General features: G+C 48.4%; 1 protein-coding gene and 1 long non-coding RNA gene across 5 annotated transcripts in view; one reads left to right on the top strand and one right to left on the bottom strand.

The window, feature by feature from the left end:
• Positions 1-7,413: 7,413 nt before the first annotated feature.
• LOC110349714 (uncharacterized) lies at positions 7,414-9,760 on the bottom strand. Of its 2 annotated transcripts, none has more exons than XR_015441238.1 (3): positions 9,616-9,760; positions 8,655-8,709; positions 7,414-7,569 (listed from the first exon to the last, which is right to left on the bottom strand). It is a non-coding gene; the product is annotated as an uncharacterized LOC110349714 (long non-coding RNA). The 2 variants fall into 2 exon arrangements; XR_015441239.1 differs by lacking the exon at positions 9,616-9,760 and adding an exon at positions 9,199-9,362.
• A 257-nt stretch (positions 9,761-10,017) lies between these two features.
• Positions 10,018-21,978, top strand: part of Fam53a (family with sequence similarity 53 member A) — a 32,925-nt gene continuing 20,964 nt past the window's right edge. The window contains exons 1-2 of one of the 3 annotated variants that reach the window (XM_087187203.1): positions 10,031-10,168; positions 10,778-10,927. The gene's annotated coding sequence lies outside the window, so the exon portion shown is untranslated. Of the gene's footprint in view, positions 10,169-10,777; positions 10,975-21,978 lie in introns of those variants that run through there. The other 2 variants (XM_004847430.3, XM_021260431.2) reach the window with 2 other exon arrangements.

Raw genomic sequence — 21,978 nt, 5'->3', positions numbered from 1 at the left:
TGATGGCTGGTGGATCAGCTGTGCAGTGCTCTAGGCTGGGTACTGACAGGCTCCTGGCTCCCGCTGCATGTGCTGGATCACGGGCACTGGTTAGCTAAGGGAAGGACGCAATACAGAGGGGTCAAGATGTTCTCAGCCTCCCCAAGGGAGGCAACGAGGCCAGAGTCCCTGGGGTGACTGCTGAGCAAAGCTTCAATCCAGGAAGACCCACACTGAAGCTAAGGGCGAGGCTGCTCGGTCCCTTTTAAGACCTTTGAAAGTTGAAGGCCCTATAAACAGGGCAGCCTGATGCTTATGAGCCTGTGACATAGACTTGCTTGGAAGAGACTTGTGGATGGAGCTTCAGTCTAAAGAATTGAATCACCAGTAAGATTCTCGGGTCTGGCAGAGCTTTCAGAAAAGTGACACTGGCAGGCATACTGGAAGTGGGATGAAAAGGGACAGGCAGTGGTTGTGGAAAGTGACCTCAGGACCCTGAAGGTACTACCGCAGGATGCAGCCTGGGAAAACCCCAGCTGCGTGGAAGGTGACCATTGGAAAGGATGGTTCTGAGGGTGGCCTGGGACCCCCGAGCCAATCAGAGGCCCAGAGAATCACCTGCGGGGACTGACCACGTGGCTGTGCTGCTTCATTGCAGGCTTGCTGGGGAGCAGCCACTTGGAAGCACGTGTCCTCTGTTGGGTATTGTGGGTCAGGTTAGCTGTCATACAGTTGTTCACAGAGAGGCACTCGCCCAGGTGCTGTCCTGCACAGCTGAGGAGCCTGGGTCAGGAGCTTGTTCCTGGGACCCACCCTGGACCCAGGGTCATGCTGCAGTCACATGACACTTGGAGGCCTCAGCAGGGCTTGGGTGTGTAGCTTACATTTTGGAGGACAGAAATTGTGTCCAGGGGATACACTATAGCAGTTTGGTTTTTTTTTTTGAGACAGGGTCTTGCTATGTAGTTCAGGCTGACCTCGAACTCACGGCACTCCTCCTGCCTCAGCCTCCCAAGTGCTGGGATTACAGGCTTGTGCCACCATGCCTTAAAAGAGGGCAAGGCAGGTAGGGTGATGGATAACATCAGGTTGGGGGGTGGGAGGACTTCAGCTTTGCTGTCAGTGGGATGAGCAGCCAAGGAGTCCTCAAGCAAGGAGTGTGACCTGGGCTCCTGGCTTTTGCTTCACATTCATATTCTTTTTTTTTTTTTGGTACTGGGGATCAAACTTGGTTCCTTGCGCTTGCGCAGCAGGCGGCGAAACCACTGAGCTAAATCCCCGGCCCCAAATATTTTCTTTACTCTTTTTTTTTTTTTTTTTTTGGTACCAGGGATTGAACTTGGGTCCTGGCGCCTGCACAGCAGGCGACGAAACCACTGAGCTAAATCCCTGGCCCAACACATTTATATATATATATATTTTTTTTATTGGTACCAGGGATCGAACTCGGGACCTTGCGCTTGCATGGCAGGCACCGGAACCGCTGAGCTAAATCCCCGGCCCCACATTTATATTCTTAAGAGTGAGTGCTCTTAAGCACTAAGGAAATCAATCAGTTCTTGCCTCTCAGTGCTGTCTACATAACCTGGTATTTTCTGTTTGAGTGTTACAAATAACTGATAGGCTAGGATCCAGTTTCTTTGTTCTTGACTCTTGTACATTGAACCAGGATGTATAAGAACTGAATGAAAGTGATCCAGTACGATTAATTCTTCACCATCCCAGGCTGATGGCTATCTTGTCCCCATCTCAGGCACTTCCCGTCTCGGCACGTGTAGACCAGGTCAGCTTATCAAGGTTGTCATCCCGTGTCCATGTCCCCAGTGTACTTTTTCACTGTGTATTGTGAAGCCGTTCTTGGCTTTGACGCCTGTCGGGATCTGTCACTTTTTCAGCAGTTCTGCCAAGTTGCTGACTCCCGTCCCTTGGTAGGAAGATGTCAGGCGAACCTCCCAGGTGAGCCATCGCCTTCTGCCCTACTGGGAGTCCAGCTACTTGGGTGCCCTGCACCCTGCAATAGTGCTTTTGTGTAGTGGGGCTTCAGGATTTTTTTTTTTAAGCTGTTTAAAAGGTCTAGGCAGAGTCATGACAGAGCACTCAGCAGACTAGTACCTTGCAGCTTGGCCTGTTGGTTTTCTACTTTGAAGTGGATTGGCACAGTGTGCATGTAATTTTATGTTTAAGAATCTTGAGGGCTGGGGATTTAGCTCAGTGGTTTCGCCGCCTGCTGCGCAAGTGCAAGGACCCGAGTTTGATCCCTGGTACCAAAAAAAAAAAAAAAAAAGAATCTTGAGGGTTTTTGTTTTTGCATTGTTCTTTGACTGCATTTTAATGTGCAGACTTTAGTTCGACCTAAGCCTGTAATACTGTTTTTGGAAAGTTTTCTATTGCTCAGCATAGGAGTGCTGCCTTTGAGGACTCCACACCGGAGGATCCATCACAGGCTGCCTGGTACCCGACCTTGCACTGTGATGGCACTTGCCACCCTGTCCCACTCTTTCTTCACACCTGCATCTGTGACATGGGCACAGTGGTGTCTGCTTCCTGGGGAAGGCTGGGGACTGGCAGGAGAATGAATATTGCTCAGTTAGCTCCGTCATCACCAAGGCTGCCTCCAGCACGTCTGCAGCCCTGCTCCTCCTCACTGGCCCTGACAGGTGAGGCAGGGGTGGTCTCCAGGCAGGCATGGCGACAGCAGGTACCCAGCACATGCAGAGTCCGCTGTGCTGTCCCAGCTGCTTCATGCAGGCTGAGGGTGGCTGGGTCCACACAGTGAGAGGCCTGGGCACCCAGCCTGATGGCACAAGGTGCCCTGTCCCCCTGTGGCCTGGACGTGGTGTGGAGAGGAGTTTATAGTGGAAGAAGGATGGAATTGTGTTTCCAAGGCCCGCCCTCCATGTGGGCAGGTGGGATGAGGCTGTGCTAGTCGTCTGCTGCTGTGTAGTCAGCGACCTCTCTTGGAGACCCCTGCAGTCAGGTTCCAGTCCCCACTGCTCAGTCTATGAAGCAGGCCCAAGGGAAAAAAGACTTCAGAGAGAGAACTAAGAGAAAGCGGGGGCCAGGACGACCAATGCTGGTGCAACCAAGAAAGGCCCTGGCCAGTCCCAGGCAGTGATTTTTATTGGCAATCATTTGGGGTAAAGGCAAGTTGTGCGCACTTTCTATGGAAATTAATAATTGCAAATTCCTTTTTTTTTTGGGTACTGGGCCTCAAACTTGGGACCTTGTGCTTGCGAGGCAGGTGGCAGAACCACTGAGCTAAATCCCTGGCCCTGGAAATTAATATAAACAAGGCTCACAAAGGACAAGACCAAGCATTCTTGAATTAGGAACAGAATAGACAAAGTACGTGGTGGCAGTTAGAACACTGTCCTTCTATTCTGAAGGTTTTAGTTGTAGGAACGGACTCTGGGTGCAAGTTACTCTGACCTCGGCACGTAGGCTTTGGCGGGACTCACTTCTATAAACAAGCCAGTTGTGTTGACTCTTCACAGTGAGTTTTGGGCATAATCAGTATTACAGTCCTCTGCAACCTCAAAACGCAGTGGCCCACAAGAATATTAGTCATCTTCGTTTCTGTGAGTCAGGGGTCTGGTGTAGCCCAGTGGAGTCCTCCGGCTTTGGTTCTCGGAGCTGCACACAGGTTTTGGAGGGTCTACTTTGAAACTCAGTCTCGTGGCTGTGGGCTTCTCTACCTTGCCAGGTGGCCCTCCACATGACAGCTTCATCAGAGTGAGCAAAGTGAATGTGGCAAGATGGCATTGCAGCCCTGGGTAGCCCAGTGTTGGGAGGACAGTGAGCCAGTGGCCAGCCCCCCATTGAGGAGAGGGGCCTGTGGGCTGCTGGGGTCGGCCTCCCAGAGAGCTTCCACATTCCCAGTCACATCCTTTGGAGGACCTTGAGGGAAGGGGACAGTGGCCCTGGACTCTAGGGTAGGGGGCTTCTCTGCTGTCCAGCCTGGAGCCAGGGAAGGCTGGCTTTGCTCAGGCTGCCCACCCCTTCTGCCAGGGCCTCACCCCAGGACTCCATTATACCTATGTGCCCATTTGGCTTCAGGAACACAAGCAAAAATGTAACATTCAGATCCCAAGCAGGGGTTAAGGAGTAGGTAGGGCTATGTCTAGAAGCAGTGCAGGCACCCCAAACAGTACAGAACCCCTGCTGCTGGATAAGCTAACCAACATTAGGAGAGGGACAGTGACCGGCATGGAACAAGCAGCAAGTTAGAGCAAGTCCAGACAGGAGGTAACAGAGTGCAGAAAAGAATTACAAGTAAAAGTAAAAAGTCATTTTAGAAATGAAAGGCAAACTAGAGGGAATCGGAGAGCAAAACAAACAATATAGACAATCCCTTATGTAAAAGAGGGGCATTTAAAAAATACGGAAAAAGGGCTGGGGATTTAGCTCAGTGGTTCCGGCGCGTGCCTTGCAAGCACAAGGTCCTGAGTTCGATCCTTGGTTAAAAAAAAAAAATTTCAGGGGCTGCGGATTTAGGTCAGTGGTTCTGCTGCCTGCCTTGCAAGGGGAAGGTCCTGAGTTTGAGCCCCGGTTACCCCTCCCCCCAAAAAAGAAAAAATACGGAAAAAGAAAAGCCTTACAGAGTAGAAAGTTAGCCAGCTGTCTGCAGCTGCATATGACATGAGCACAGGCAGTTTTAAGGAAATGACCAAATGCTTATGAAACGAATGTGTGCGCTCAGTCACAGAACCACTGTAGTTGCGTATGGCGGCAGGAGCTGAGGACACTGGGGTAGAGCTGAATTTTACGCTACTGCAGCATTTACAATTGCTTTAGAAACTGGAATGTGTGGTGCAAATTACCAAAATGCTTATGTCTGGATGCTCAAAACCAGCACAGGTAGACAGGCACACTGTATTAGCGAGGAACTCAGAGATGTCCATCCATTCCGCCCAAACAGTGGCATGCAGGTACAGTGCACTAGAATTGCTATCGAAATACCAGGAAGTTTTTTTTTTTCTTGTAAAGCTACAGACAGGCTTTAAATTCTAAAATTTGTATGGAAAAGGAAAAGAATGAGAATAGCTAATATAAGGTTAAAAAAGAGGAATAAAAAAGTGGTTTAAGATGGTTTAAGCATGTCCCCTCATGGGTATGCCGTTGCAGGCTTGGTCCCGTTGGGGCTTGGTAGTACCTGGTGGGAGGTCCTATGTCATTTGGGGATGTTGAAGAGTGTGGGGCCCTGGATTCTCCAGCTCCTGTTCAGGAGGTGACTTCTCCCCCCATGCACAACCTCATTCCTGCCATAGTGGGAGGGGGTGGGCAGAGCTGAGTTCTCCAGAGCGGACTGCACTGTGTGCATTGCAGCCTCCAAATAAACCTTGTTACAAGGCTAGCCTGGTGTAGGTACTTGGTTATGGCTGTGAAAAACACTAACACATTTAAGGCTTACTAAGAGCTGCCATCATCAAGACTAGTGTTGGTGGGGACAGAAACTGATCAACAGAACCCAAAGTGGATCCACCCAAGCCTAGCCAGCTGAATTTTTGCAAAGGTACAAATTCAGTTGGGGGGAGAATAGTATTTTCAGCAAATGGTGCCAGAATGATTGGGCACAAAAGGCAGAAATAGGAGCCTCAATCTAAGTTTTCCACCCTCTGGAAAAATGGACCAGGCTTACATGGAAAGGATAAGGCTTAAAGTTTGCAGGAAATCTTTGGGACCTAGGGCTGGGCAGAGTTCTTCACCTGGACTCCAAGAGCCCAACACATAAAAGGAAAAATCAATTAGGTTTTCTTCTAAATTAAAAACTTGCTAAAAAAAACCTCGCTGTATCAAAGAGCAAAAGACAAATCATGGATGTCGAAGAAACTTGCAAACCATGTCTCCGCCAGGAGACTCGTGTCTGGAAGAATGGGAAGAACTCAAACTCCACAGTGAGGAAATGAGCCGACTGCATAGAGACATTTTACCCAAGAGGAAGTGCAGGTGGCACTGAATTCCCAGGAACCCTTGGCCAGGGCTGCGGTGGAGGTGGTTCTGACTTTGACTGCTGGAGATGCAGCTCCCTTTGGGTGGTCCAGTGCTTCCTCCTGATGAGACCCAGAGTGGGGATGTGACCTCAGCCAGGTGCCACGTCTAGGGATGGGCCACCGTGGTAGAGTGTGTGGCTAGCACGTGCAAGGCCTTGGGTCCAATCCAGCATCGCACACACAGCAGTCAGTAAATGTTGAGCTGGGACCGGTGGTGCTTACCTGTAATTCCAGCACTTAGGAGGCTGAGGCAGGAGAACTGTCATGAGTTTAAGGCCAGCCTGGGGTACATACTGAGTTCAAAGCTATCCTGAACACGTAGTGAGACCCTGTCTTAAACAGGCTGCTGTTTTGGGGGGTGCTAATGGATCCCCGAGTGGGACCACTGTAGAATTGTCTTTGGGGAGGCTAGATGAGCACCCATATTGGCTTTACCAGCATTTCCACTCATGAGCTTTGGCACCTGTTAGCGTTCTGTGGAGAAAGAACCAGCGAGATGTTGGCTGGAGTGATCGTCAAGGCTGCAGGGGCTAATGTGTGGGGTGTGCTGTGCCGTCTGCTGGCAGAATTCCCTCTTTCTGGGGTGGGGGGCTGGCCTTAAGTCCTTCAGTGAACTGGTGGGGGCTACCCACATTGTGCTTTAAGCAAAGTCTACTGATTTAAATGCTGATCTTATTTAAAACGGTGGCACTCAAGCACAAGGATCCGAGTTTGATCCCCGGTACCAAAAACAAAAACAAAAACAAAAAAAACTGTGGCAACATCCACGCTTATTTGACCAAATAGCTGGTACCATGGCCTAGCTAAGTGACATCTGGAAGGACACTAAACTGTGAAACTCTGACTTGAAACAAAAACTCAGACGCTGCCAAATTGGATAAAAAAACAAGACCCCGGCCGGCTGCATAAAACCCACTTTCAATATGAAGACACACACAGGTTCAGAGTAGAAGGTTCGGAAGAGATTGGCCATGCAGACTTCGATGAGGAAAGCTGGAGGCAGGACAGTGATGTCAGACAGGCTTCAGAGCAAGTGATGCTACTGCACAGAAGAAAATGATGTTCCTTAATGAGGTCATTTCTTAAGGATGAAGTAAGAATCCTAAGTGGGTATCCAGTTAATAACAGGTCTTAAAAATACATGATGTAAGCTGGGCATGGTCGCGTATGCCTGTGATCCCAGTACTTGGGCGTCTGAGGCAGGAGGATCGCTTGAGTTCGAGGCCAGCCTGGGCTACATAGTTCAAGGCCAGTCTGAACTATATATTGAGACCGTGTCTCAAAACAACAACAACAACAACAAACCATGATGTGAAAATTTGATACAAATAAAGCGGGAAAAAAAATCACAAGGTTTTTTTTTTTCCCCCAGTACTGGAATGAACCCACAAATGCTCTACCCCTGAGCTACACACCCAGTTCTTTTATTTTTATTGTGAGACAGTCTTACAAAGTTGCCCAGGTTGACCTTGTGTTACTTTTCTCTCGTTGCTGAGACAAAATACCCGACACCCAAAGTTAGAGGGGATTTATTTAGCTCACAGTTTATAGAGGTTCAGTCTGTAATCAGCTGGCTCCAAGGAAGGGATGGCAAACAGGCCTTAAAGAGGAGAAACAACATGGTGAGCACAAGGTAGCAAAGGTAACGAGAGCTTCACTGAGTCTTTCTGCCTTTTATCCCATCCAGACTACCGGGATTAGGGTGGTGCCCAACTACTTACTCATGTGTAGTGGTTTAGTAATCACACACCATTAATCCCAGCATCACATATTCCAGATTCAGCACCTCTGACCAAATGAGGGTTTGGGGGGACATCCAGACCCAAACCATAACAGACCTTGAACTTGCCATCCTCCTGCCTCAGCCTCCTGATTACAGGCATGCATCACCATGCCCAGTTTAAATCCACAATTATATTTGGAGATTTCAATACTCAGTCATTGATAAGTAGAGGCGGGAGAACACGATTTGAGGCCAGCCTGGGCTATATACCAAGTTCAAGGTCAGCCTGGACTACATATAAGACTGTTTCAAAAAGCCAAACAGAACAAAAAGGTCACTAAATACATAGAGGACTCTAGCCACACTCAACCACCTCCACCTAATTCCCACTCACAGGACACCACCCCTCAACAGTGTCAGCTCCCACTGAGAAGCGCACCTGCACCGTGCTCAGACCACGGCGGCCGTGAGGCAGGCTCAGCACGCTGACCTTGACTGAAACTGCACACAGCATGCTCTGACCACGACAGACTGAGGCTAGTCATTTAGCAGATACTCAAGGCACACAGCATCAGGTAAAAATACCGATCCATCAGATGTTATCAAAATCGAAAACATCTCTTCAAAAAACTGTCTTAAAGATGAAAAGCAGCTGTGGAAAGGAGTCTGGTGGTTCCTCAGAGTTCAACATGGAGGGCTCGGGGCCTAGTTCAGGGAAGGAGCCCTGCCTGTTGATCCTCAGTGCCATCACCCATGCAAACAAACAGGGTGACTGTGACCCAGTGGCTCTGCTGGGTGTATGCCTAAAAGTTAAAAACAGGAGTGCAAACAAAAATGTGCACTGGAATGTTCACAGCAGTAAAATACACTGTTAGCTTTCCATGGCTGACAGAATACCTGAGAAAAACTTTTGTTTTTGAGACGGAGTTTGGCTATGTAGCTCAGACTGGCTTTGAACTTACCATCCTCCTGCCTCAGCCTCTGGAGTGCTGGGATTACAGATGGGGACCACCATGCCTGGTTTAAGAAAAAACATTTTAAAAGAAGAAGTTTTTTCGGCTCACGGTTTCAGAGGTTTCAGTCCATGAGCTGCTGGCTCCATTACTTTGGGCCTGAGGAGGCAGTGTTCATGGAGGGACACTCCATTGGGCCTAGGTGGAAGCTGTTCCCCTCCTGGTGGCCAGGATGCATACAGCAAGGATGGGGACACAGTGAGCCAGCCACCTCCTCCGAGCAGCCCCCAGCCCGTTGTAGTTTGCACCCCTCGCCAAGGTCCACGTGGCTGTGAACCCGCAATGGCTTTAACCTACCGTGATGACAGCGCCATGGTGATCAGTCACTTCCCTAAGGGGCCCTCTGAGCGCCGTGTGCTGGGGATAAAGTCTTCAACACGGGCCTTTGGGTCCCAGAGCCAAATGGTAACAGAATATGCTCCGTCCCCAGTAAACTAAGCCCCCGGGACCCACCCTCCCACTGTCTGGCTGATGGCTCCGGGGCCTTCTGTACCGCGCGGGACTTGTCCTTTTGAGCTCTGCTCACTCCGCTCCTCCTGCCCCGGGGCCGTCCTTGCTGTAGCTGAGCTCACGACAGGGTGTTTCCTTCTGACCTCCTCCCACCTCGTCTCCCATCCAGACGTCTCTCCAGCTAGTGGAGCCGATGGCAGAGACTAGGATTGGGCTGCCTGGAACCACCGTGCCTCAGTTTCCTCAGCTGTAAAGGGGACAGCACTGATGGGCTGCCCACCAGAGGAGGACTGACTGGGTCTCCCAGGAAGGGAGCCCGGTCTGGCCCGGGGCCCAGGACACAGCCCCAACTGGGATCCCGCGCCGGTGGCCCTCGGGTGTCCCCAGGCCAACTGGGCTCGGGTGGGACCAGTTCCCCGTCTGTCACGCGTATCTCATTCACACCGCCTTGCCAACCCGCCTTGCCAACGTCGCTGGAGGTCTCCAAGTGAGACTCGAGAGTGTAAGCGAGGAGCCCAAAGACAGCGGTCAAGGGCAGGGCGGGGAGGCCATTCTCGGGCTCCGGTACTCGGGCTACGCGGCCCCGCCCTCCGTCTCAGGTCTCCGCCACCCGCCCGCTGGGCCCGGGACTACGTCACTCCCAGCGCACTAGAACAGGGGGCGGGGCTCCGGCACGAGGCGGAGCCAGCGCAGGCTCACGCCGTGACAGCGCGGTCTCCGGGCGGGTGGTGGGCGGGGCAGGACGGGAGTCCCCGCCCCCCGCCCTCGGCGTCGGCCCGCCCATCGAGCGCTGAGGGGCGGTGGCAGTGGCGCGCGGGCGGGCGGCTGACGGGCTCGCGGCGGCGGCGGCGCGGCGACCAATGAGGACAGCCGGAGGGGGCGGGGCGGCGGCCTCGGTTTTGTTCCGCCGCGGCTGAGGCGCGTCGCGTCGTCCCTATGCGAGGAGCGCGGCCTGCGCTGCCCGCTTCCTCGCTTACCCGCTTACCCGGTCTCGGCCCCACGGCGCCGCGCAGGTACCGAGCCGGGTCGGCCGGGGTGCGCGCGCCCGGTCGCGGTCTGTGGAGTGCGGCCGCGGGGCTGCGCGCGAACTTGGCCCGCTCGTGCCGCGGACGCCGCGTCCCCACGCTGTCAGAACCCCGCGCCGGCCGTTCCTCGCCGTGGACACGGGACCGCCCGGGTGCAGGGTTCGGACTCTGCGCACTCCAGACCCTGTCCGACCGGGCCAGGCCCCCGCACACCTCGAGACCCCCGCGCGTCCTGGGACCCCTGTGCACCTTGGGGACCCCCCCACCCCGTGCACCTCGGGAGCCTTGCCCGACCTGGAATCCCCCGCGCACCCTGGGACCCCCTTGTGCATTCCGGGACCCCTGCGCGCCCCGAATACCCAGCACCCTAAGGCTCCCTGCGTGCCCCGCGCCCCCCTCTGGCCTGCCCAGGCGCCCCTTGAGCGCCAGCACCGCGGGCGCCCTCCGACCTGTCCAGGTTCGCCTGAGCGCTGTGAGGGGCTTGCACAATGCCACTTGTTGAGTCAACTTTGCGTGTCGCCTTTGTGACCTGTTGTCGCCCTACTGGGCCGGTGGGCCACAGCCCTTTCTGGGGCTCACGTGTTTGTCATTTTGTAGCCTAGAGAAGCAGGAAGTTTGACGAAATTTCACGGCACAATAGGGGAGGCCCAAGGGTGGACCCAGACCACGTGGGACCCTCCGCACGACCTGTGGAAGGCGACGTGGGAGTGGATTCTGAACCTACTTTCTTGCTTAGACTGGACGGGTGTAAGTCGCTTTAAAACCGTCCATGTGAGTGGAGAAAGGAGTGTTAGGTGTGTAGCAGTTTACTGTTCCTGATTGGCTAATTCCTTATTCTAGATTGGGATTATGATCTAAGTACAGTCCTATATCTGAGGTTTTAACACTCTATGTGCGTTAAATTGACTTTTTTGGATGTTTGTATTTCATCACGGAGTGAATCAACTTTAATGGACACTTCTATTAAGTTACCTTTCTTGTTTGTTTTTGTTCTTTTTTTGCGGTGCTGGGGAATGAACCCAGGGCTTGTCCAGTGCCGGTAAGTGCTCCTCTGCTGAGCTGCACCCCAGCCCCTTTCTTTTTCAAAGCTCGAACCTGATCCATTACTTATTTGGGTCTGTGATAATCTCTGAGCTCCAAGAACTTACAGAGATGAATTAGTTGGGCATGCTTCAGTTTCATATTGTGTAAGAAATTTAAATGGTGCATACTGGTGCCACTTAAGACCCAGTCAGCTGTCACCGACTGTCACTTGTGTCCCTGATGAAAGTGAGTCCATGAAGGAGGAAAGTGTGGCTTCTTGCTCTGATGGTAGAAGGCTGGGAAATTTGTTTTTGAAACTCCAAATACTGTTCCAAAGTGGAAATTGAAATTGGTTGGAAACAGTGGCTTTTCTTTGAATTGAGCTAGCTGGTGCAGGAGTTCCTGCAGACAGTTGTTCCCGAGTTCATTTGCCATTGTCACCCTTGAGTCCCCTCTGTGTTTTGGGTATTGGTCATCGTGATACCTTTCTGGGTCTTGGTGGACGATTCCCCTGCTGGCCCTGGACTTAGAGCCCGGTTCTGGAGTTCGTTCTGCTGGTGAGCTCTGTGATGCCACTTAGAGGGTTGCACTGCCTTGCTTGGCAAGTGACGTGGTAACAATTCTGCCCCTGTGGATGGCTCCTTAGTTTTTTTTTAACTGAGGTTGGATTTGGAGGGCACAGACAGCACAGAGAAAGTGCTGAAGCCTTCACTCTTCAAGTGGATGCATTGGGACCTTTCTGCTTAGAGACGTTTGCTTGTGTGGAGTTCTGTGCGCAGGGAACAGGAGTGCGAGGAGGCGTGGACTGAGAATATGTTCTACAGGTAGAGAGGAAAACCAAGAAGACCCTTAGGTATTTTTCACTGATGCATTGGAAACATTGGAAACATGTTTTAAAAAAAAGCAAATTGGGGCTGGGCATGTAGCTTGGGGCGCTGTGCAGGCCTCACAAGCGCAAGGTCCTGAGTTTGATATCCAGGACTGGAGAAAACAAAAAACGGCAAATTAGAGTTGTTTTTTATATAAACCCTTTCAGCATTGTCTGCAATGATAGTTCTCAAAGGAAAAGTAGCTTTCTCAGTCTTTTAAGCATTTAATGTAAGTAATCATAATTTAAACATGTACCAGAGACTTGGGTACTTTCACATGTGTTACTGCATTTGATTCCTTGAGGCCTCATGAAGTGTGGGTGGTTCTCCTTATTTTCAGTTTCCAGGAAGCTCAGGGCCGGGGGGAGAGAGAGGTGAGTCCATCTCGTGTGTAGGACTGCCAGAGTCTGGGCTGCAGCTTCCACCCAGCTCTCCGGGCGAGGTTGGGCAGGGCTGTGTGTTTTCTCCCATGTGGAAATGTGTCCGTGTTCGTTGGTAGACAGGTGACAACAGTCATTTCTATTTTAAGATTTGAGTTTTTTTCTCCTTTGTTGGGTTGGAAAGATAACACTTCAAGCATGGTTTCTATATACTTAAAAGAAATAGAGTTAATTTTTTAGAGCAATTTTAGGTCCTCAGCATAGTTGAGCAGGATATGGAGTCCTATCTACCCCTTACTCCTGCACAGGCTCCCCTATTTTTCCAACACAGTGGCCTGTGTGGTATAGTTGAGAATCTCTGTTAACACATCAGCATCACCAGAGTACATAGCTGACATTAGAGTTCACTCTTGGTGTTTTGTATTTTATGGTTTTTGACAAGTGCGTAATGACATGTACCTATCGCTATTTTTTTCTACCATTATATGTATTATCAGAATAGTTCACTCTCCTAAAAGTGCTCTGTGCTCCATCCCTCCTTCCCCCAACGCTGGCAACCTCTGGCCTTACTGTCTCCATGGTTCTCCTTTTCCAGAACATCATAGTTAAAATCATGTGCGTAATCTTTTCTTTTCTTTTTTTGGTACTGGGGATCGAACTCGGGTACTTGTGCTTGCGAGGCAGGCGGCAGAACCACTGAGCTAAATCCCTGGCCCATGTGTGTAATCTTTTCAAATTAGCTTCTTTCACTGAGTAAGGGGCATTTTATTCCATGTCTCTTCCTAGTATTTCAGCTCATCTCTTTGAGGCACTGAATAACATCTCATTATCTTGACGGACCACGTTCGCCCATTCATGTGATAAGGACGTTTTGGTAGCTGCCAGGTTTGGGCAGTTAGGAGTGAGGCTGCTGTATGTATCTGTGTGTAGCTTTTTGTGTGGACAGAAGTTTTTTAGTTCCTTTGGTTAGTGCCAAGGAGCACAATTGCTGGGTCTTGTGGTGAGAGGAAGTTTCCTTTTGTCAGAATCTGCCGAGTTATCTGACAGAGTGGCTGCACCATTTCTCCTTCCCACCAGCAGTGAATTTGAGTTCCTGTTGTTCGGTGTCTTCCTTGGTATGTGGTGTCAGTGTGCTGGGTGGTGGCCCTTCTAACAGTGTGTGGTGAAGCCTCAGTGTTTCAGTTGTATTTTCCTGGTGAGTGTGATGTGTGGAGTATCTTTCCATACTAGGCTTTTTTGCCAACTGCTGATCTTCGGGCCTTTTTTTTTGTACTGGGGATTAAACTCGGAGCCTTTGTAGTAAGCTATTATCCCCAGACCTTTTATTTTTATTTATTTATTTTGTTTTGAAATAGGATCTTTTTTTTTTTTTTTTTTGGTACCAGGGATTGAACTCGGGTCCCTGCACTTGCGAGGCAGGCGGCGGAACCACTGAGCTAAATCCCTGGCCCAAATATATATATATATTTTTTTTCGTATGGGGATTGAACTTGGGTCCTTGAGCTTGCACAGCAGGCGGCCAAACCACTGAGCTAAATCCTCTTGAAATAGGATCTTGCTAAGTTGCCCAGCCTGGATTCAAACTTGTGATCCTCCTGCCTCACAGAGTGTTCCATTTTTCAGTGTTTTTTTTTTTTCTTACTGAGTTCTAAAAGTTCTTTGTATATTTTGGATAACAGTCCTTTATCAGATAAATCTTTTGCAAATATTTTCTCTTAGTCTATGGCTTGTCTTTTATTCTTTTTTTTTCCCCTTAAATTCTTTTATTGGTACGTTTTAGGTATGCAATACGTTTACATTTATCATTGGGTGCTTGTACCTGTACATGATGTATCTTGGTTCTTATTTTTTCTCCCCATTTCCTGTGCGCCCTTCACCCCCTCCACCCTTTCCTATTTACAAAGACTTTGTTTCCATTTGTTTTCTTTTCTCATAATTTTTCCTTTCCCTTCTTTCCTTTCATCTTCCCCTCCCACCACCCCTACCCCTTTGGACCTTTTATTCCTATTTCAAATTATCCATTATTCATTTTAATCATTTTAATTCTTATTTACACTTGCAGTTTCTTACACTAGAGAAACTATTCGGTATTTACACGTGTGTCCTATTTATTTCACTTAAGAGTATGGCCTCAGTGTGCATCTATTTAGCTATAAATGTCTCTAGTTTCTCATTCTTTATGGCTGAGTAGTACTCCATTTTATAAAAAGATCCACATCTTCTTTATCCAGTTTCCAGTTGATGGGCACTTGGGCTGTTTCCAAGCTTTAGCTATTACAAACTGTGCTACTATAAACATGGGTGCACATATATTGCTGTGGTATGATTCTTTTAATTCTTTTGGGAAGATACCCAGCAGAGGAATAGCTGGATCAAATGGGACCTCTAGTCCTAGTTTTTTGAGGTATCTTCATATGGATTTCCACAGTGGTTGCACCAGTCTGCACTCCCACCAACAATGGAGAAGGGTTCCTTTCTCCCCACACCCCCGCCAGCATTTGTTATTGGTTGATTTCTTGATAGCAGCCATTCTTTCTGGGGTGAGGTGGAATCTCAGGGTTGTTTTCATCTGCATCTCTCGAATGACCAGTGGTGTTGAACATTTTTTCATATATTTATTTGCTGCTTTTACTTCTTTGTCTGAGAAATGTCTGTTCATTTCAGATGCCCATTTTTGAATTGGGTCTTTGAATTTGGGGGATCTGATTTTTTTCAATTCTTTATATATTCTAGATAGTAGTCCTTTGTCTAAGGTACAGCTGCTAAAATTTTTTTCCTGAATTGTAGGTTGTCTCAGCTGTGTTGGTGGTTTCTCTGGCAGTTCAGAAGCTTTTTAATAAGATGAGATCCCAGTTGTTGATTCTTTGTGCTAGTTCCCGTGCTACTGAGGTTTTGTTCATAAAATCTTTTCCTATGCCAATGTCTTCAAGAGTTCTACCTAACTTATCTTCCAGCAAGTTTAGTGTTTCTGATCTTTAATCTTTAGTGTTTTTTTAGATCTTTAATCCACTTCGATCTTAGTTTAGTGCACGGTGATAGGTATGGGTCTAGTTTTAATCTTTGGCAGGTTGAAATCCAGTTTTTCCAATACCATTTATTAAATAGGCTATCTTTCCTCCAATGAGGGTAGTTGGCTCCTTTGTCAAAGATGAGGTGGCTGAGTATGTCTGGAGTTGTTTCTGCATCTTCTAATCCACTGATCCTCGGGTCTGTTTCTTTGCCAGTACCATGCTGTTTTCATCACAGTAGCTTTGTAGTATAGTTTCAAGTTGGGGATTGTGATACCCCCAGCCATGTCTCTGTTGCCTAGAATTGCTTTTGCTATTCTGGGACTCAATGAATTTTTGGATTGTTTTCTCTAGTTCTGTGAAGTATATTGTTGGAATTTCAATTGGCATTGGATTAAATCTATTATAGTAGTTTTGGAAGTATGGCCATTTTCAGTATATTGGTTCTTCCTACCCAGGAACAAGGGATGTCTTTCCATTTTCTTATATCCTCCTCCATCTCCTTTTTCAGAGTGCTGTAATTTTCAGTGTAGAGGTCTTCTGCTTCCTTTGTTAGATTGATTCTGAGATACTTCATTTTTTTGGATGCTATTGTAAAAGGAATTGTTTCCCTAATTTCTTTCTCAGTGAGTCTGTTATTTGTGTATAAGAAGGCTATTGTTTTTTGAGTGTTGACCTTATATCCTGTTATTCTACTGAATCTGTCAATTAAGTCTAGAAGTCTTTTGGCCCAGTTTTTTGGGTCTTCTATGTAAAGTATCATATCATCAGCAAATAATGACCATTTAACTTCATCCTTTCCTATCTTTATTCCTTTTATTTCCTTCTCTTTTCTAATTGCTGTGGCTAATGTTTCCAGAACTATATTGAACAGGAGTGGTGATAGTGGACATCCTTGTCTTGTTCCTGATTTTAGCGTGAAAGTTTTCAGTTTTTGACCATTTAGTATAATGTTGGCTGTTGGTTTTTCATAGATAGTCTTAATCAGGTTGAGATAAAGACCTTCTATTCCAATTTTCTGTAGGGGTTTTATCATGAGTGGGTGTTGGATTTTGTCGAATGCCTTTTCTGGATCTATTGAGATGATCTTATGGTTTTTGTCCTTGGCTCTGTTTACAGTGTATTACATTTATTGATTACGAATGTTGAACCATCCTTGCATCCCTGGGATAAATCCAACTTGGTCAGGGTGTATGATCTTCTTAATGACCCTCTGTATTCTGTTTGCCAGTATCTTGTTGAGGATTTTTGTGTCTATGTTCATTAGGGAGGTTGGCCTGTAGTTCTCTTTTTGGGTTGGGTCTTTACTTGGTTTTGGAATCAAAGTAACACTTGCTTCCAGGAATGAATGTCTTTTTATTCTTTCACAGAGTAGAATTTTTAATTTTTATTGTGGTGCCAGGGATTGAGCTCAGGGAGCTCTAAGCCACATCCTCAGCTGTTTTTGTTTTTTATTTTGAGACAAGATCTCACTAAGTTGCTCAGGTTGGCCTTGAACTTGTGACCCTCCTGTCTTAGCCTCCCAATTAGCTGAGATTATACTAGATTATGCTTTTTTTTTTTTTAGTACCGGGGATCAAACTCAGGACCTGGAGCTTGCCAGGCAGGTGCTGTGCCGCTGAGCTACATCCCCAGCCCCAGCTGAGATTATAGACCTGTATCACCATGGTAGGCTCAGAAAGTTTTAACTTGTAATGTGGCCAAATTACCAGGATTTTTGTATCAGGGACTGAACCCAGGACCTTGTGCTTTCGAGGGAGGCATAGCACCACTGAGCTAAATCCCCGGCCCTACCATTTTTTTTTAAGGATTTGCCATTGCTGTTGTAGCTGCAAAATTACTGCCAAAGCCAAGGTCACCTAGATTTTCTCCTGCATTACCTTTTAGGAGTTTTATAGTGGTTTTTTTTTTTGGAACTGGGGATTGAACTTGGGACCTTGTGCTTTCAAGGCAGGTGCTGGAACCACTGAACTACATCTCCGGCCCTGTAGTTTTGCATTGTACATTTAGGTCTGTGACCCATTTTGATTGGTTTTTGTGAAGAGTGTATGGCCTGTATGTAGATTAATTTTTTTCTGTAGCTGTATATCCAATTCCAGCTCTGTTTGTCAAAGACTTTTCTCTATTGTGTTGCCTTTGCTCCTGTGTCAAAGATGAGTTACCTGTGTGCATCCATTTATGGGCTCTGTCCTGTGACGTCAATCTGCCTGCCCTTTTGCCAGCACTGCACTGTCTTGATTACAGTGGCTTTACAGTGGGTGGTGCCTGGCTTCCAACTTGGTTCTCCTTAGATATTGTGCTGTCTATTCTGTGTCTTTTGCCTTTCCATATAAACTTTACAGTCAGTTTTTCAATATCCATAAAATAACTTGCTGGGGGTTTGATGGTCCTTTCAGAATTCATGTGATAGTATTTGGAGGCCAGGCCTTTGTGATGGTAGAGTTCTGTGGAATGGCATTAGTGCTTAGACAAGAGACCCCAGAAAACTCTCTTGCCCCCTCTACCTTGTGAAGATACAGAGAAAAGATGGCCACGTGTGCCCCAGAGAGCCCTCAGCAGACACCAGGCCTGCTGAGTTCCTGTTGTTAGGAGCTCCTCTTGCTGGGTGTGGTGGTGCACACTTGTGATCCTAGCACTTTGGGAGCCTGAGGTAGGATTGAAAGTTTGAGTCCAGCCTGGGCAGTTCAGTGACTTAGTGGGACTCTGTCTCAAAAGATAAAACAAGCAAAGCAAAACAGTACACAGAAAAGGACTGGCCCTGAGTTCATTTCCCAGTACCACTAAAAAAATTGTCCATCAGCCACCCAGTCTGTGGTGTTGTTAAAGTAGCTTGGATTAAGAAATTTGGCATTGCACTGAATGCATAGATCAGATCAGATCAGATCTTGGCAGTATTGAGTCTTCCTGTGCACTGACATGGACTCTCTCCATTTATTTAGTGTGTCTTTGATTTTTTTTTTTTTGTACCAGGGATCGAACTAAGGACCTTTTGCTTGCGAGGCAGGAGGTGATACCACTGAGCTAAATCCCTGGCCTTGTCTTTGATTTCTTTCATCAGAGTTTTGTAGCTCTGTATAGATCTTGCACAGGTTTCATTAGATTGATGTAAACCTCAGTAATTTTTTTCAGTATTGATGCACAAGGTCTTGTGTTTTAATTTCTTTTCTTTTCTTTTTTTTTTTTGGTACCGGGGATCTAACTCAGGTCCTTGCGCTTGGGCAGCAGGTGGTGAAACCACTGAGTTAAATCCCTGGCCCTTGTGTTTTAATTTCAAATTCCACGTGTTCACTGCTGGTCATCTGAGGAAGTTCTTCTCTTCGGAAGTCTGTGCTGTTACAGCAGGGTCCCTGGCCTGGGTGTGCTTGCTCCCCCGTGCTCTCACGCCACGGCCCCCATGCAGAAGACTTCTGTGGCCCTGAGGACCTCTCCCCCATAAGCGGCAGTCAGTTCTGTGGGGACACCAGCCGGGTTCTTCTAGGCCAGTGCAGTTCCCACACTCAGTACGCGGAGGCCACATCAGGCCCCACAGGTTGGGGCCCAGCACTGGCCCCACATCAGACCACTTGGAAGTTGGCCTTGAGGTCTCCTGACTACCCAGATACCAATTAAAATTCACACAGCCCTTTCCTCAGGTGTGATTAATTTGCTAGGGTGCCTTACAAGTACTCAGAAAACACTATACTTAGTTTTACTGGTTTGACATAAAGGATTTCTTTTTTGAAGAGACAGGGTCTCACAGTGTAGTTCACTGGTCCCGAACTCACTCTGTGGCCCAGGCTGGCCTTGAACTCGGGCCGATCCTCCTGCCTCAGAGTCCCAAATGCTAAGATCACAGGAATGGGCTACTTCTCCTACAGATAATGGGCTGTGTGGACAGATGCCTGGGCCCGGTCTGGAGGTCGGGAGCACAGTCTCTGACTGAGGCGAGGGGTGCCCTGGCCTCTGGCGCACGGGTGGCTGCTTGTCTGCTTGCCTGTGAGCCTCCATGTGCTCCAGTCCAGGGGGTCCCAGATCCTGGCCTTTCTGGCTTTTTAGAGATGTCATTGCAGATGGGGGCATGTATGATGCGTTGAAGTGTGACTGGACAGAGGTGCTGACCCAGTGCTGATGGGGTGCGGAGACCCATAGGGCTTCTTGCAGGTCCTCAGTGTGCCTTCTGCAAGGGCCTTGTCACACACTGTCACATGAGGTGTTACTTGATGAGAATTAAGATCAAAATGTCAAACCATTGCAGTAGTGTGCGCCTATAACTCCAGCCATCAGGAGGCTGAGGCAGGAGGATCGAAAGTTGGAGGCCAGCCTGAGCAACTTTGTGAGACTGTCTCAGAAAGAAACAAAAGGGCTGGAGATGTACCCAAGTGGTGGATGTACCCAAGTGGTAGAGTGCTTGCCTTGTAAGCAGGAAGCCCAAGGGAAAAGAAATTATCAGGTGAAAAGAGGGCAAGTTAATGTCCTAGAGAGAGACTACTTTCTGAGGCCGAACTGCCCAACATTTAGTCTTGTCACCTGGGCAGTGAGCCAGGAAACATGGAGGAAAACCTGTCTGTGTGCGCGTGTGTGTCCATCTTGTTACACTAGGTGGTTTATAGAGAACCTGTCCCTTTGCTGAGCTCGGGAGGCTGGGCGTGCAGGAGAAAGGTTCGTGCAGCTTGGATCTGAGGAGACTCCCAACTCCGCTCGAGGATGGGCTTCTGTGTCTCCTGGAGGGAGGGAGGCTAAGGGCAGCTGTGCAGCTTTCATGTCCTTCACCAGGCCAGAGCCCTGCTAGGCTAGTTTCTGGTACTGGGAATCAAACTCAGGGCCTTGGGCTTTGCCAGGCAGGAGCACTGCTGCTGAGCTAAACTCCCAGTCCTATTTGCTGAGTTTTTGTTTTTGGTTTTTTGGTACTGGGGATTGAACCTCAGGTCCTTGCGCTTTTGAGGCAGGCGGCGGAACCACTGAGCAGGAGGCGGAACACTGTCACAGTGTGTAACAATCCCCGGCCCTGTTTTTGTTTTTCTTTTTTTTTTTTCATTAAGTTTTTGTTCTTGTTTTGAGATAGAGTCTTGCTGTGTAGCCCAGGCAGCCTTGACCTGGTGATCCTCCTGCCTCAGCCTCTGGAGAGCTAGGATCATAGGCCTGTGCTGCACTCCCGGCCCATTTGCTGCGTTTAATTTGGAATGGCTGTTGTTGGGTTTTGTCATATGCTTTTTCCAGGATTTCTTTCTTTCTTTTTTTTTTTTTGGTACTGGGGATTGAACTCGGGACCTTGCGCTTGTGAGGCAGGCACTGGAACCACTAAGCTAAATCCCCGGCCCTTTCCAGCATTTCTTGATATGATGATACAATTTTTTTTTAGCTTATTGGTGTGAAGAGTCACATTAATTGACTTTTGGATGTGCTTTTAAATCAACTAGTTGTAGGTTTTAACTTTAGAATGGTATTGGTTAGTTTGAACAGGCAGGTGGTTTTCCTTTTCTCATTTAGTTTTGTCCTGTCTTGAAAAGGCTTTTCAAAAAGACTTCCAAGGTCTTGGACACAGTTTATCAGTAGCACTAGCTTTGTGGTACCAGGCTTTCCTAGGAATCAGTGTAGTTCCTGAATGTGCCCTTTTGAGGATTGAAGACAGAGCCTTCACACTGAACTAGATTTCCAGCCTTTAATTTTTTTTCTTTGGTACTGGCGATTGAACTCGGGACCTTGTGCTTGTGAGGCAGGCGCCGGAACCACTGAGCTAAATCCCTGCCCTCCCTTCCTTTAATTTTAAAAAATTAAATTAAAAAAATTTTTTTTGGTACTGGGCATTGAACTCAGGACCTAGTGCTTATGAGGCAGGCGTGGGCGCCACTGAGCTAAATCCCCACCCCTTTAATTTTTTTTTTTTTTTTGACACGGGGTCTCATCAAACTGAACTTTGTGACCCTCCTTCCTCATCCTCCCAGAGTGCTGGCATAGCAGCTGTGTGCCACTAAATGTGCCTTTTTAAAGGAGACTGGCCCTGGTTCGTCACCAAGGAGAAAGATCAGATCCAGTAGTCACAGGGACTGTACTGGGAAGGTGAGACCCAGCACTGCCTTCTCCCCAGTTCTTGTGCAGGGGTGGTGCCCGACTGGCTCCGAAGTAGGGGAGGAAGTGCCACCATTCTGGTTACTGTGGCAGCACAGCGACTTACCTGCAGAGTGGGCGAATTGGCACAGTAATCATCGCTTATTGTTGTTTGTGGTGCTGGGGCCTGGAGTCCAGAGCTGCCTGGCTGTGCAGTCCCTGCACAGGGTCTCTTCTGGGGTCGCTGGAACTTCCTCTGGTGGCTTCTTTGCCGCTCCTTCTGGTGGCCAGGTGAGGAGGACTTGAGCGGCAGGACTCCCATGTTCCTTTTGGATGTGTCCGAAGAGCCAGGCGGTTGGAACATCTTCTCTACTTTAGTCTTTGTTGCCCAGCACGTGACTGGTCAGGGCAGGGACTCGACCCCCCTTTTCCTTGGGTGAAGGAACCTTCAGGCCTGTTCGGAAACCACAACACGACTGACTGAAGTGCAGCTG

Source organism: Heterocephalus glaber, unplaced genomic scaffold (assembly GCF_053883595.1).
Source record: "Heterocephalus glaber isolate CG9 unplaced genomic scaffold, H.glaber_assembly_v1.0 deba00001509, whole genome shotgun sequence".
Classification (NCBI taxonomy): domain Eukaryota; kingdom Metazoa; phylum Chordata; class Mammalia; order Rodentia; family Bathyergidae; genus Heterocephalus; species Heterocephalus glaber.
Note: the sequence above shows the minus strand (reverse complement) of the source record. Positions and strands in the feature narration are given on the sequence as shown.